The 13,156-nt window shown below is 41.4% G+C and overlaps 1 protein-coding gene across 2 annotated transcripts in view; it reads right to left on the bottom strand.

The window, feature by feature from the left end:
* MYOM1 (myomesin 1) overlaps positions 1 to 12,128 on the bottom strand; it is a 143,927-nt gene extending 131,799 nt beyond the window's left edge. For both annotated transcript variants that reach the window (XM_040354024.1, XM_040354026.1), the window contains exon 1: positions 11,979 to 12,128. The gene's annotated coding sequence lies outside the window, so the exon portion shown is untranslated. The remainder of the gene's footprint in view (positions 1 to 11,978) is intronic.
* Between the last annotated feature and the right edge of the window lie 1,028 nt (positions 12,129 to 13,156).

Below are 13,156 nucleotides of genomic sequence, written 5' to 3'. Positions count from 1 at the left end.
ACATGAAAGGTGCAGCCAATATCATGCTCCCACTTGGCATCATATGAGGGTTGACCAGCATCGGGTTTTACAACTAACTGAATGTAGAGAATCAAAATAAGTCCTCTAGTATGGGGATCGTGTTAGCAGATGCTTTCATAGCAGGTCGGTCATCTGTGTATGAGTTGTCCCCGTCCTAACGTATGGCATATAAAATTTTTAAATTGCAGGAATCGTAATATTTCTGAACAGGGAAGACCATGAGACCATATACTTGAGCTCAACAAACTTAGGTCAATAATAACCATCACCATTGTTAACATTATCATCAGTAGAATAAATAAACATACTCATGATATAGATAAGGGGGCAGATCCACAAAGAGAGTACGCCGGCGTATCTACTTTCAAATTTCCTGCGTCGTATCTTTGGTTTGAATCCTCAAACCAAGATACGACGGCATCTGGGTTAGATCCGACAGGTGTACGGCTTCGTATGCCTTCGGATCTTAGATGCAATACTTTGGCGTCCGCTGGGTGGAGTTCCCGCCGTTTTCCGCGTCGAGTATGCAAATTAGCTATTTCCGACGATCCACGAACGTACGAGCGCCCATCGCATTCTGTTACGTCGTCTCTAGTCGGCTTTTTCCGGCGTATAGTTAAAGCTGCTGTTTTGCGGCGTATAGTTAACCTGCCATGTTAAGTATGGCCGTCGTTCCCGCGTTTAATTTGAATTTTTTCTTTTGTTTGCGTAAGTCGTCCGTGAATCGGGATGGACGTAATTTACGTCCACGGCGGGAAATTTAGGGACGGCGCATGCGCAGTTCGTTCGGCTTGGGGACGCGCTTCATTTAAATGAAACACGCCCCCCTACTCTCCGATTTGAATTAGGCGACGTTACGCCGCGAAAGATACACTACGCCGCTGTAACTTACGGCGCGAATTCTTCCAGGATTCAAAACTAAAAAAGTAAGTTACGGCGGCGTAGCGTATCTCAGATACGTTGCGCCGGGGCATATCTTTGTGGATCTGACCCAAGGTCTGCAAAGTTGCAATTACAGCTATTGGTGAAAAAGATAAAATTAGCAGGTATGGAAGTGATTAATTAGCAAGCTGAATAAAAGTCTGAACGCATATAGGCTTCTTTGGTTATTATGGCAGCCACATGTAAGGCCTTTGCTATGTTTGTTATTTCTGATTGCTCTAATGAGCTCTGCTCATTCTTTTATGCCTGATTGTGGATTCTACAACCCGACAACTGATCATTTTAATGGCTCTCATACTCACCCTATCTAGTCACCATCAATTGTGACATTCTGCAAATTTCAGCAAATACTGTAAGTCAGATTTACATTTAGTTACCAACAATCAATTGCAGGGGATGTTTTTGGTTATACAGCAACATGTCTAGGAAATTGCTTGTGTTACATGGCCCTATGCACTTAACATGGAATATGGAATCTAAGTTGTAAACGTGAAGCATATAACTGCAGTTACAGTAAATAGGAGTGAAAAAATATAGTAACCAATAAGAATTAATTTGGCTGGAGTTAGACCAGAAAAAATGTGTATCTGATTTGTCACTATAGGTTACTGCACCCAAGGACAAAAAAAAAGGTCAAATATCAGAGCCTAACTATTAAAATAAAATGGCACTAGCTAGTAGGGTAACCAACAGAAAGCTTTGAAATAGTGTCTTCCAGGAGGCATCCATCCCTCTGGAGATACCTATGATACCATAACATGCACACTACCACTGATACCATTGGCTTCCATACGACCCATATCCACCTCCACTGACTGTCACAGTCCTCCTTTCCCTCACCTACCTCTATTGCTCATAGCCCCACTCTCTCTTACAATCCAGTTCCTGCTCTCCTCATTTCAATTGTATGCTCACTTCATAGTCAAGACAGAACTTAGTTAATGATGCTTTCCAGATCGCCATTTACAGACCAAGTACATTTTGTGTACCCTGTACTGTGGCTACTATTCTTCCAACTGGTTTGTCCAGTTGGAAGAATAGTATTCCTACATACAGCCCAGCTGCAGCAACTGTATACAGCAGTTCTCAGACATATGCAACCGGAGAACTCCATGAATAGCAGGGAGGCAGGGCTGTCACATGTATTTCAGAACCACTGGAGGGCAGGAAGTAACAAAGCCCCAGGCACAGTTAAGTCGTAGTTTTGATGATATCCCAAACACAGGTGAGAATGTCGGGTGGCTTCGGACAGTTCAATAAAAAACAGAGGACATTCGGCCCATGTATACTGCAGGTGGTCTGACAGAACCCGGCCATTCTGCGTCTTCTGTCGAAGGGGCATGACTGACTAAGCTCTGCTGATCGGCTCCTGATCAGTGCTCTCAGCCAATGGCTGAAAGCACTGACTGGATTGTTCTGCCGGGGGGATGTCCACAGGTGGTGGTCTCAGCAAGGGCATCGATGGTTTCAAGAAACTATTAGATAAGCACCTGAATGACCACAACATACAGGGATATACAATGTAATACTAACATATAATCACACACATAGGTTGGACTTGTGTCTTTTTTCAACCTCACCTACTATGTAACTATGTCAGATAGTTATCACAGTGTCTCCTTAAGAGTTGACAGTTTTCTTTCATTCAACCCAGAGGGTTGAATTAAAAAAAAAAAACGAGTTTTTCTTGTGAAAAAAAAAAAAAATAGTGTTGTGTACCAGGCTTTAGGCTGACCCAGGTATTAACCACTTCAATACAGGGCATTTTCACCCCCTTCCTGTCCAGACCAATATTTAGTTTTCAGCGCTGTCGCACTTTGAATGACAATTGCGCGGTTGTGCGACGTGGGTCCCAAACAAAATTGACGCCCTTTTTTCCCCCACAAATATAGCTTTCTTTTGGTGGTATTTGATCACCTCTACGGTTTTTATTTTTTGCGCTATAAACAAAAGAAGAGCGACAATTTTGAAAAAAAGACAATATCTTTTACTTTTTGATTTAATAAATATCATAATTTCTTTTAAAAAAAAACATGTTTTCCTCAGTTTAGACCGATACGTATTCTTCTACATATTTTTGGAAAAAAAAATAAAAAAAAAATTGCAATAAGCGTATTTGATCGGTTTGCGCAAAAGTTCTAGCGTCTCCAAAATAGGGAATAAAATTATGGCATTTTTATTTATTTTTTTATTTTTTACTAGTAATGGCGTTCATCTGCGATTTTTATTGTGACCGTGACTTTGCGCCAGACATATCGGACACTTTTGACACATTTTTGGGACCATTCACATTTACACAGCGATTAGTGCTAGAAAAATGTACTGATTAATGTGTAAATGTGACTGGCAGGGAAGGGGTTAACACCAGGGGGCGCTGAAGGGGTTAAATATGTTTCCTAAAGTGTGTTTTAACTGTAGGGGGAGGAGGACTCACAAAGGGAGGAGATTGATGTGTGTTCCTCTGTACTGGGAACACACATTGGTCTCCTCACCGCTGACATGACATGGATCTGTGTGTTTACACACACAGATCCATGGTCCTGCCATGATTGCGGGCAATCGCGGGTGCCGGGTGGACATCGCGGCCGCCGGGCACGCGCATCGGGTCCCGAGCAATACAGCGGGGGCGCGCGCGGCCGGGAAAGCAAGGACGTCAGTAGGGACCTTTCGTCCTTCAGACTGGACGTCATATGACGTCCAGTCTGAAGGACGAAAGGTCCCTACTGACGTCATTTTACTATTACTCGGTAGGAAAGAGGTTAAGCAGAGCATAGACCTGTCCTGGCTGAAGGAGAAGAACAGAAAGTGCTGCCCCTAAATTAATAAATGCAAACATTCACAGAAAAAAAAAAAAGGAAGGGTGGTATGGCATATGCTCACAGGATAAAAGTGTACATGTACATGTCAGCATTAGGGGTGGGGGAGGTTGCAGTAGGATTCAAATGTCACATATTTTGGTCACAACTATTATTTGTTATACTGTTTTATTAAAAAATACTCTGCTCTGTTTTGCACATAGGCTGACAAATACAACAAAAAAAATTAAAAAAAGGGAGCTTTTTTCCTATTTTTTCAATGAATGTTTTAATAATTCAGCTATATTTCTTGGTTATACAGTTACACTATTAATTAGATGGCATCACCTGTAGGCAAAAGGCTATACTTTTTATCAATTAAATGTCTATCCTGTATGTGATAACTGTGTCAAGGATGACATAGTAATCGCATTATCCAGAACCACTCTGATTGGTTTCTGAGCAATAGCGACTCTGGCCAGTAGGGACTCAGGCTGTCAGTGACAGACAGAATTAGAAGTCAGAGTTAGGCCCCGTACACACGACCGAGTTTCTCGGCAGAATTCAGCCAGAAACTCGATCGGAGCCGTATTCTGCCGAGAAACCCTGTCGTGTGTACACTTTCGGCCGAGGAAACCGACGAGGATCTCGTCAGGCCAAATAGAGAACATGTTCTCTATTTCCTCGTTAGTCAATGAGGAAACTTGGCTCGCCGAGATCCTCGGCGGCTTCACAAGGAACTCGACGAGCAAAACGATGTGTTCTGCCCGTCGAGTTTCTCGGCCGTGTGTACGAGGCCTAAGGAGTCGGCTGCTGGCTCTCAAAGGGAGTCAAAGTTGTCTGTTAATGGAACAGTTCATCATACTGACCAAACACCAGCAATTTTTTTGCAGGTTGACTAGATCAAAGCAACCTACCACCAATGGTATTGATAAAATCCATCTTAGAACATAGAATGATGATGATGGCATAAACATGGATGTTCTTATCAGCATTACTTTAGAGGAATAATAGCAATTAGTCAAGATAATCCTTCCTGGACAACTGTTTTCAACCCTCAGATTGTCTTTGAAGGGGGTGGGGGGTCCGTAGACTATCGATTGTCTATAGAAGTATGGACATCTCCTAGTCCTATTGTAATTGGATGAATTTATTATCTCATGTCTATGGGCATTTTAACAAATAAATAAGAAAAAACCTTCTGGTTAGTAAGCAGTGAGATTTTCTCAGAATTGTGTCTACATCTCCTTCCCGCCGACTGTATGCATATATGCAGCCTCCAATTTAAGGGGTTATACCGGGATGATGCTTGCAGCTGCAGGCATCATTCCGGTACCGTTTTTTAGAGCGGGCGGTCGGCTCTTCGGGGATAACAACCGATGCGGCCAAAAGCTGCTCGATTGTTATACCGGAGGAGCGAGAGGGGACGTTTTATCCTCCCGCCACCTTCTGACACTCTTTCCAGGCCTCCCGTCCCACCTATAGAAAGACTGGAAGGAAGCCGGAAAGGGTTTATTCCAGTCTTCTTTCTGTAAACACGGAAGCAACGTCACAACGTCACTTCCGGTTTAAGCAGTTGCCAATGGCAGCGTTTAAAAAAAAATTACAGTATGCAGAATCGCCGTGTTTTTTGGGATCTGAATATTTTGAAGTGCAAAGGAGGGATTGGAGGTCTTTTAGACTCCCAACCCCTCTATCTGTGTACCTGTCACCTATTACTGTCACAAGGGATGTCTAAATTCCTTGTGACAGTAATAAAAGTGACAATGTAAAAAAAAAAGGAATATATTATTTTTAAAGTGTCCCCGTCCCCACGAGCATGTGCAGCAAAGAAAACACACACGTAAGTCACACCCGCATATGTAAACAGTGTTCAAATCACAGATGTGAGGTATCGCCACAATCGTCAGAGCGAGATCAATAATTCTAGCACTAGTCCTTCTCTGTAACTCTAACATGGTAACCATTTTTTTTAAAGCGTCGCCTATGGAGATATTTAGTTACCGTAGTTTGTCGCCATTCCACGAGTGTATGCAATTTCAAAGCATGACATGTTGGGTATCTATTTACTCGGTGTAACGTCATCTTTCACATTATGCAAAAAAAGTGGGCTAACTTTACCGTTTCGTTTTTTTTTTTTTTAATTCATGAAAGTGTATTTTTTTCCTAAAAAAAATTGCATTTGAAAGACCGCTGCGCAAATACAGTGCGACATAAAATATTACAACAACCGTCATGTTATTCTCCAGATTCTCTGCTAAAAAATATATATAACATTTGTGGGTTCTAAGTAATTTTCTAGCAAAAAATACCGATTTTAACTTGCAAGCAACATGTCAGAAAAAGGCTTAGTTATGAAAGGGTTAAATTACGGTACCACACCTTCAAATCTAATAAAGAAATGAAGCATTAAGCTTTCAAACAGAAAACTTTTAAGCACTTCCTATGTATCACGGAAACAATGTTTCCCAGGCAATCAGAATACTTCAAATTATAATTGGGGTCTTATTTGTGGAAACCTGTGGGATACAGGTGCCTGGGCAAAGGCCCAAAGGGTTTTTTTTTTAGCATGCAGGCATTATATGACCAGACACAGGGCAGCAAATCTTTCAAATATTGCAAGGCACTCCAAAATATGCAAGATTGACGCTGCCCTCACATTCCACTGCTAGTAAGCATCTAACTACCACCATAGCTAAGATTGGTGTACAATCTGACTGCATTGGGTGGAACAGGTAACTCATTATGGGTTTATGGGCTGCTTTTTCTGGCTCAGCAGTTGTTTTTCATTTCCTGATCAACAATCCTTCATAAGTTTTAACAGTTGTGATTACCATAATCAAGAAGTCACATTTCATTCATTCAGTTTTACATATCATTTCCCTTTTTTATGCTCATTTTTAACCACTTAACGCCCGCCGCACGCCTATTTACGTCCACAGAATGGCACGTACAGGCAGATGGGCGTATATATACGTCCCTGCCTTCTAGCGGGTTGGGGGTCCGATCGGGACCCCCCCCGCTGCGTGTGGGGGGCGGCTTACCTCGGGGAGCGATCCGGGACGACGGCGCGGCTATTCGTTTATAGCCGCCCAGTCGCGATCGCTCCCCGGAGCTGAAGAACGGGGAGAGCCGTATGTAAACACGGCTTCCCCGTGCTTCACTGTGGCGGCTGCATCGATCGAGTGATCCCTTTTATAGGAAGACTCGATCAATGACGTCAGTCCTACAGCCACACCCCCCTACAGTTGTAAACACACACTAGGTGAACCCTAACTCCTACAGCGCCCCCTGTGGTTAACTCCCAAACTGCAACTGTAATTTTCACAATAAACAATGCAATTTAAATGCATTTTTTGCTGTGAAAATGACAATGGTCCCAAAAATGTGTCAAAATTGTCCGAAGTGTCCGCCATAATGTCGCAGTCACGAAAAAAAAATGCTGATCGCCGCCATTAGTAGTAAAAAAAAAAATAATGAATAAAAATGCAATAAAACTATCCCCTATTTTGTAAACGCTATAAATTTTGCGCAAACCAACCGATAAACGCTTATTGCGATTTTTTTTACCAAAAATAGGTAGAAGAATACGTATCGGCCTAAAATGAGGAAATTTTTTTTTTATATATGTTTTTGGGGGATATTTTTTATAGCAAAAAGTAAAAAATATTGCATTTTTTTCAAAATTGTCGCTCTATTTTTGTTTATAGCGCAAAAAATAAAAACCGCAGAGGTGATCAAATACCACCAAAAGAAAGCTCTATTTGTGGGGAAAAAATGACGCCAATTTTGTATGGGAGCCATGTCGCACGACCGTGCAATTGTCTGTTAAAGACACGCAGTGCCGAATCGCAAAACCTGGCCTGGGCATTTAGCAACAAAATGTTCTGGGGCTTAAGTGGTTAACAGAACACAACTAATCAAGCACATATGTTATACAGATACAATAGCGAATAGGGCTTTGCGTAGAATGACGTCACCGTCGTAAGCATTGGCTTGTTCCGGTTTAATTTCGAGCATGCGCACTGGGGTACCCCCACGGACGGCGCATGCACAGTTGAAAAAAAAACGTAAATTACGTCGGGTCAAGACGTATTTATATAAAACACGCCCCCATCACATCCATTTGAATTGCGCGCCCTTACGTCGCCAAAGTTACACTACGCCGCTATAACAAATTCTTTGAGGATACAAAAAAAAAGCTGTAAGTTACGGCGGCGTAGTGTATTAGAGATACGCTACGCCTGACGGAGGAATGCGCCGCGCTACGTGGATCTGCCCCAATGGCTTCAGAACAGACAACCATCAGGTAGAAAGTTTAGGCCACCCTTCTACTGCTCTGGTTACTTCAATTTAAGTTCAAAAGCCATAGCCACAGACCTCCAATCTTGACCAACATTATATCAATGGCCAAGACAAATGTAAAATGACCAAGAAACTTTTCCAATGATAAAGGAGATTAGAAATAAGAATGTCTCCGATACCTGCTTTAACTCAGACCTAGACTGGCTTAACTGCGTAAAGCTGGGCTCACATTAGAAATGCATGTGTTATTACGCCGCATTGTGTTGCATTATGTCACATTGTATTTTTAATTTCATTGGCTTGAATGGCAAAACATACAAAGACATACACAAAAAATACAGCACAGGGGACTTTTCCTTTGGGGTTGATATACTAAAGGCAAATAAGCTGTGCACTTTTGAATGGAAATTAGACTTTGCAAGGGAATTTTCCCCAGAGCTTAAAGGGGTTGTAAAGGAAAACATTTTTTTTCATAATAAGCATCCTTTACCTGCAGACATTCCTCTTTTCACTTCACCTCATTGTTCGTTTTTGCTCAGAAGTTGCTCTATTTCTTCTCTGTTCTGTTCACTTCCTGCTTGTCTGATTTTACTGACCACCGTGAAGGGAGGCTTTACTGCGGTGGTCAGTAACGTGCTCACCCCCTCCTGGGAACTACATCTGTGCGGCAGGACGCTCTCTACGTGTTAGAGACTTCAAGGAGGTGTGAATTACTGGGCGTGCCACAATGCATACTGGGAAAAGTAGTTCTTACATGAACGAGCGATGCAAACCAGGAAGTGAATGAGAGAACAGAAACTAGAACGCCGGAGGTGATATAGGTGAAGGAATTTAATAGGTATTTACTTGTTTTTTAACAGAATCATTACACTATTCTGTCTGTCTACCTTGCAGACATTAATTTTAGGCAAAAATATGTTTTCCTTTACAACTCCTTTAATCAATGTGGTGACATTTTACTTTGCAAAGAATACCCAATCACATGCAGGAAAAAAATTATTTTTGCTTGCACGTTATTGTATAATGGAAGTCAACAGAGCTTCACCTCATCCAATAAAGTGGTTGTAAACCCCCTGACCTATTTTTACATATAGGTAAGCCTATAATAAGGCTTACCTATATGTACTGAAAATATCTCCTAAACGTGCGCCGTTTAGGAGATATTTGCTATGTAGTGCGCTGATGATGTCATTGGCGCATGCGCAGTGAAGAAACGGCCCTCCGTGGCGTATGCAGTGACTGGTCGCTCCCATGCGCTTGCGCGGGAATAATATCGCGCAGCTATGGCCAGTCACAGAGCCAGAGTCCGCGGCCCCAGGAAGGAAGAGGGGCAAAGATGGACGCTTCTACCAGCCAGGACATTGCAGGCTTCATTTGCAGGTAAGTGCCACATAATGGGCTAGTATGCAACGCATACTAGCCCATTATGCTTTTACATGGCAGGGGAATAAGAGGAAGTAAAACCCATGAGGGTTTACTTCCTCTTTAAGCTCTGGGGCAGATTCCCTTAGAATGTGCAACATCCCTTGAGAAGTGAACAGCCTATTTTCCTTTAGTAAATCAACACCCGTTAACTTGTCTATTTAAAAATGCAATAATTCATGTCAATAGGTCTTGTAAGAAACAAGCTCCAGTGGGTTTGGCCACTGATTATAATCCCTCTATATTACAGTACAGAAGGGTTTCCTCTCTTGCATCCGAGAATCAAAAATTCATATTTCACCTGAAACGCAATGTTCATTTAAAACTTCTTATGAAAAAAGTCTGCCTAATAGTTTCTTTAATGTACTGGTTATAAATTTACATTTCAGAGAATTTGACACAACTTATTTGACACAAAAATTCAATCTTCAATTGAACCACAGTATAGAAAAAGTCCACTTAAAGTGGAGGTTCACCCGGAAATAAAAATTTTTAACCTTAGATTCCTGCTCATTTTATCTAGGGGAATCGGGTAGTTGTTTTAAAATCGAAGCTGTACTTACCGTTGTAGAGAGCGATCTTCTACGCCACTTCCGGGTATGGGCTGCGGGACTGGGCGTTCCTATTTTGATTGACAGTCTTCCGACAGGCTTCTGACGGTCGCATCCATCGCTTCACGATTTTCCGAAAGTAGCCGAAAGTCGGTGCGCAGGCGCAGTATAGAGCCGCACCGACGTTCGGCTTCTTTCGGCTACTTGTGACGCGATGGATGCGACCGTCGGAAGCCTGTCAGAAGACTGTCAATCAAAATAGGAACGCCCAGTCCCGAAGACCCATACCCGGAAGCAGCGGAGAAGATCGCTCTCTACAACGGTAAGTACAGCTTCGATTTTAAAACAACTACCCGATTCCCCTAGATAAAATGAGCATCAATCTAAGGGTAAAAAAAAAAATTATGGGTGAACTCCCGCTTTAATATTTCCCTAGATGTACTGGTTATAAATCGGCATTACACTAATTTTTTAGGGCTAATTTAGTGCGATAACCTTTGGCAACCAATCACAATTATCTTTACTAAACACAGACCAGTAAAAAATGTATTCTGATTGGTTGCAGCAGAGAGAGCACTTTGTACTGAACACTTTGTTGTGCTATTTTATTAATTACACCTTTTTATAAATAAGTATATATATATATATATATATATATATATATATATATATATATATATATTTTATCGAAATCACATTGTCGTTCTATTCATACAATTGAATAGTAAGTAAGAGCAAACAGTTTGCAGTAGTTTGATATATCCAGGCCAGATTATTTATGAGTAGCTGACGTAGCTTACAGCACTTCGCACACTAAAAAGCTGATTCATCAAACTGAAAAAAAAACTAAAATGGAGTTGCATGCCTATAGTGATCACGTTTTTTTTTTTTTTTGTAAAATGTGAAAACTGATTAGCTGCTATTGACAACAACTCCAGTTCTGCACTTCTGTTCTTCAGTTTTAAAATTAGCACTTAAAATAAAAGGTTACAAAAGGTTATACAGTAAAACCTTGGATTGGGAGCATATTTCGTTCCAGAAAAATGCTTGTAATACAAAAGTACTTGTATATCAAAGCAAATTTCCCCATAAGGAATAATGTAAACTCAGATGATTCGTTCTGCAACCATTTATTCATAGGCCCTTCAGTTTATAGTCAACATAAAAAGATTATAGCAATGTGACCAGGTTGTGTAACCATAAAATGGAAGTCTCCACAAGGGGATTAGAAGCAAAATCCAACTGGAGCTACAGAGTATAAAAGAGAAGAGAGGCGCCTCGAAGTGTAGCAATAAGTTGCTAAATGTTTTACCTTCATTAAATGTAACCATATTGCTACACTTAGAGGCGCCTCTCTTCTCTTTCATACTCAGTTGTGACATGACGCTACTTATATATCAAGACATCGCTTGTATATCAAGTTAAAAAATTTTTTTTAATGTTGCTTGTCTTGCAAAGCGCTCTCAAACCAAGTTACTCTCAAACCAAGGTTTTACTTCATATGTACATGTTAAAACCATTATTACTGCAATACTCAATTGCTTTTATTTGTTTTTGACGTTCATTACCTACTGTGAAAAACCATTTGGTTAAAGCATCTTGTATGAACATATTACTAATGCCGCCAGACCTTAATTTACATTACAAAGTGGAGATGAGAATAATTGAGAGCTCTGTGGAAAGCAATTAAGGAGTTAGTCTAAAAATGCACGTATTTCCAATTTCTAGGAATATTTAGTACAGGACAGGTTAGTTATAGCTAAAATAAATTCCTGTTATCCTGACTGAAATTTCAGCTTTGTTTGTTAACGTTTCCCACAAATGGTTCACATCATCAACCATGGCTAGTCAGTGTGTTAATATTAGATCCCCCAGCCATTAGAGGTTTTAATCCAGGCATGTAACACAAGAGGGGGGTCAGATTTTTAAAGAACACGCTTACCTCAGTGCAGCAACTTAGTCAGGGGTTCAGAAAAAAGGGAAAAATCCAGAATCCAGCAAAGAGTTTGAAGAGACCAGTACTGGGAACTGGACATAGGAGTCCAGTGCAAAAATGATGCCTGGTGTCACTGGAATGTCAGAGCCCCAGTCCAAGCCATTTATGGACACATGTCATGATAAATATAGCAGCATAGGGAGGGAGAGGGACAGACACAGGCTGCTATCTCCTCAGAGCCACTTATATACTCATACAAGTAGCGACAATATAGACCGACTATGAAAGCTCAAAGAAAACAAAGCACTACCCTCTGGTAGAATAGAAATACAATAGATTTTCTAGTTTATTCTGGACTCTGAGGTCATGTTATAAGCCCCATCTGTTGGTGACACTATAGTGAAAGTTCTAAACTGGCAGACCATGGCCTGAGATTTCCACACTTAACATGAAGGATACCCTCCTGTAATACCCAGAAAGCATTGGGAAATGGCACGTGGGCCACACAGAGAAGCCCAAAATAGAGACCTTCGTAAGCAAAGATCTTCTTAGAGGTTTACAAACTTTTTCTGAAGGTCACTTATATTTTTCTGTGTGAAACATTATTCAAACATATCATAAATGCATGTAAAAGAAGATTAATTAGTAGATAAAAATAAACTGGCATAAATCTGGGCAATTCAAATTAAGTGTAGGATGAAAAAATGCAAAAGATGATCTTACTGACAGTGGCCCAGATTCAGAGAGCAATTGCGTCTGCGTAACCATAGTTACGCAGCGCAATTGCTTACTTGCGCCGGTGTATCGAATGCTCCTGATTCAGGAACCTCGATACGCCGACTGCAGCCTAAGATATGCCTGGCATAAGGCTCTTATGCCGTCATATCTTAGGCTGCATTCTTACGCAGGCAGCTAGGTGGCGTTCCCGTAGTGGTCAGCGTAGAGTATGCAAATTGCATACTAACGCCGATTCACAACCGTACGCGCGCCCTGCGTACGCAGTTTACGTCGTTTGCGTACGTCGGTTTTTGCGTAAGGCTGCCCCTGCTATTAGCAGGGGCAGCCAATGCTACGTATACCCGTCGTTCCCGCGTCGCGTTTTTGAAAATTTACGTTGTTTGCGTAAGTGAATCGTGAATGACGCTGGACGCCATTCACGTTCACTTTGAAGCAAATGACGTCCT

This window comes from Rana temporaria, chromosome 5 (genome assembly GCF_905171775.1).
Source record: "Rana temporaria chromosome 5, aRanTem1.1, whole genome shotgun sequence".
NCBI lineage: Eukaryota > Metazoa > Chordata > Amphibia > Anura > Ranidae > Rana > Rana temporaria.
This window is presented reverse-complemented; position numbering and strand designations above follow the sequence as displayed.